This window comes from Glycine max, chromosome 1 (assembly GCF_000004515.6).
Source record: "Glycine max cultivar Williams 82 chromosome 1, Glycine_max_v4.0, whole genome shotgun sequence".
Taxonomy (NCBI): Eukaryota; Viridiplantae; Streptophyta; class Magnoliopsida; order Fabales; family Fabaceae; genus Glycine; species Glycine max.
The window spans coordinates 4,143,283-4,146,961 of NC_016088.4; the positions used below are offsets into that span (position 1 = coordinate 4,143,283).

The window sequence follows — 3,679 nt, forward strand, 5'->3', positions numbered from 1 at the left end:
TTAGATTTCATAATAGTCGTGGTACTGATTTGTTTTCAGCTAACAGTTATCTGGAAATTAGTGGAGAAGCTTCTTGTTCCGACTTCAAAGTAATTGAAATCTTTGACTGTGGAGAGTCAATCTGCTTCACAAGGACTGAAATGGTCTATTTGCTGCTGGTACAAATTTGTTATCTCAGCTTGGGATAAAGATTGAGAGACAATCTAAACAAAAGCTCATTGAGTTTGCTCGGGAACTGAGGTCATTTCCTAGTATTGATATGTCAGGTATGCTGGCTGGATTGATAATTTGATAAATGAAAAAGATGTGTATAATTATCTAATACACTTTAAATTCAATAATGAAGATTCTTCATTGATAATTTTTCAAAATAACTTCTTTTACCATTTCTGGACTGAATCTAATCCACTTTTTCATGTATTCGATAATTTTTAAAGGCTAATCTAGTTGATGTTGATCTTACCTTGATATATAACATCCTTCTAATTGATTGATTGTGCCTCTTCGATTTGTTTTCTTCCTTTTCAACTTATTTTTCCATTCAAATTATTAGGAATTCATTTGCTTTGTAAATGGAACTCTTCATTTGGAAATTTATGAAATGAAATATGATTTGATTTTGAAATCTTTTTTTATTTTATTTGTGTCAATCAATCTAGAAATCCACTCATTTTTTGACTGGATTTGGTTTCACCTTAGACTTAATTATTTGATTGACCATCTTGCTCTTATCAGTTTAACCACTTTATCACATTCATAATAACTAATAAGGATAATAAATGAATTTCTTTTTGCCAACTGTCATAGGCAATTTGGGAAGGAGGACTGCTATGGTGGGGACGTAGGCCGCAATGGTGTGTTTATATGACAGAATTTGGGCCTTAGGCCATATTCTACCGTCTGCCATTGAAAACACTGATGGTTGAACACTTGAATCTTTACAAGAATGACATTGGTGATGAGGTATTGTATCTCTGTTGCCCCCTATTTCACATAATGAGATAATAAAAAATCTTGTCAAAATTGCGTCACATAGTGTGAGGTCAAGGAATAGGATCCTTAAGATGTTTAAGTAGTATATTGATACATGCTATTTGAGATTCATAAAATTGTTTTTCCATGACTGTTCAGTATAAATTGCATTCTATACTATCAAAATTTCAAGTGTATAATGTATAAACTAATTTTGTGTATCAGCAACAAGTTGAATAGTAAACTGATGAGTATACTCAGAAATAACCATGCGTGGCCTCTTTCGGTGTCTCCTTTAAGTGTACAAATAGGTTGGGAAAGATTGATGGCTGGTAGTTGTAGGTGCATATTGCCATACCTGACAAAAGTTGTGTTTTCCTTTTCCCTTTGTATTTATAGTAACAACTACTACAACAAAATTAATAGTTCTGCAAAGATAGATTCTTAAGAGGACCATATGAAACTAGACAATTGTCAAATCCTCCAAAAGTTGCTTAATAGTTTAATACGATTCAAAGCTCTCCAACAACTATCTTTGAAGAGCTGTGTAAGCCTTTCAAGCTTGCCTCCTCAAATAAGAAAGTTGACCTCCCTAAGGAATTTATCCACTTACTATGTTGGCAAGGAAAGAGGGTTTCTTTTGGAAGAATTAGGACCACTGAAATTAAAAGAAAGTCTTCACATTATGCATTGGAGAAATTAAAAAGTGTAACATATGCCAAAGAGGCCAATATGCCAAGCAAGTAATTGAACAAGTTGTCATTGTTTTGGCACAAAAATGAAGGGTCTGAATTACAAGAAAACGTTGAGGAGATTCTTGAAGTACTTAAACCTGATACCCAACAACTTCAAAGTTTGATTGGGTTCGGATATAAAGGTGCCCAATTCCCTTAATGGATGTCTTCTAGTCCTTCTCTCAAGAAACTATCAATTGTTAGGTGTCATAAGTTCAATGTGTCAACAGGTTTTCAATGTCTCGAGTTTTTGTGGATTGCCGCTTGCACAGAGATGGAAGGTTTGCTAGAGGCTTTACATCATATGACTGCCCTAAAGGAGTTAAGATCAGAGAATCTTCCGAAGTTACAATCCTTACCTGACTGCCTTGAGAACCTTCTCTTGTTACAGTCTTTGAAATTACTGCATCTGCCACAGCTAGAATCTTTGCCAGACTGCTTCCAAAACCTTCCCTTGCTTCGTATATGGGTAGAAAGTAGAATGTAATGGAATTTAACTTCGTATAGATAACTTTCCACCATTTAGACATGGAAATGTTTTTGTTTCTTTCAATAGACACTCCATCATGACTCTTTTTAATGATCCTGAGGATTATATATCTCTTTTCCAATAGTTATTCCATGTCATATGCATAATCATGCCAATGTCAATATAAAAGCTTAGGCACAATTAATTATCTATCTGTTGTTTGTGATACACACCAAGGTTCGTTTGGAAGGAGTGAAAGTAAAAGGTAAGAAAATTGAGAGAAAAAAACACGCATAACAATATTTTTTCTTTTGTTTGATTGAAAAGAAAACAAAAGAAAAATTGACTTAAACAAACAAAAATTTAAATTTTTCTTTCCTCACTTTTTCTCCAATTTAAATTTCAAATTTTCTTTCCTCCCTTTTCACTCTGTCAAACAAACATAGGGTGAAGCTTCCAAATTCTCAACGTTAATCTTTCCCAATTGGTTTATAACATCTTGTGAGGTGTACACCCTTACTTCCAACAAAACACATACTGCATACCAATAGCTCAGTAACATTCATGCTGGTGGTGTTAATGTCATTGCTCATATTTTAAATGATAATGTAGTTTCTCGTCTTTGTTCTGTTGTTTGTCTTTTGTGTACAGTGTACACTGACACAGATTTTATCTCATTCTTGATTGTTTAAAATCCCATAAGACCAAATGGAGCCAGAGCATTGGTTGAAGTTCTCAAGTTTCATGGAAACATAAAAAGCTTAAGTTTGGTTGGTGCCAAGTAGGTAACCTTTTCACCATTTTTACCTGTAAATTGTTTGTAAAAAATTTGATTTGTAACATGCAATACTTACATATAGGAGCAAAAGGGGCAGAGTTCATTGCAGATGCTTTGAAATACAATACCACCAAATCAATTTGTGCAGGTGATGTATTTTGTGCTATTGTTTTTGCCCAATTTTATTTTTCTTTCCTTTTATATTTATTTTCATGGATCTGTATATACTTCACATACAGAGTGCTTTGGCTGATACAACAAGAGACCATGTCTTTAAGATGATCGAAAAGGAAATCAACATCTTCCAATAGAAACCGCTACAACAGTTGCATATTCTTCTATTGAACTATTGGATGATACAGTTGACCCACAAGAGTTAACCTATTAAGTTTATTGTTATCATTGCTGGTATAGTTTCCTAAGCTAAAGGCATCATGTGCAGTTTGCCTTTGCTAGCTATAGATGTTTTTCTTTTGGATCTTAGCTGCTAAGTAAGATTTGTCAAATGGATCTTAGCTGCTAATTTTATTGTACATGGGCTTGTTGGGCAAATTAAGCTCACTTGTGTCTTGAGTTGTTTCCTCTCTTTATGTAACACAAGTATTTTGATTGATAGGTGATTTTGGTAAAGGTGTGTTGAGTTGATGATTGAGTGTTGTAACTGTAGTGGTGTTTCTCTTTTGAACATACAGATACGATCTTCATGAAGTAAATAGTCTTCAAGTC

General features: G+C 33.8%; 1 long non-coding RNA gene across 1 annotated transcript; it reads left to right on the top strand.

The window, feature by feature from the left end:
• LOC102663655 (uncharacterized) lies at positions 1 to 3,679 on the top strand. The gene is made up of 5 exons (XR_412667.4): positions 1 to 266; positions 808 to 963; positions 2,879 to 2,956; positions 3,036 to 3,101; positions 3,193 to 3,679. It is a non-coding gene; the product is annotated as an uncharacterized lncRNA (long non-coding RNA).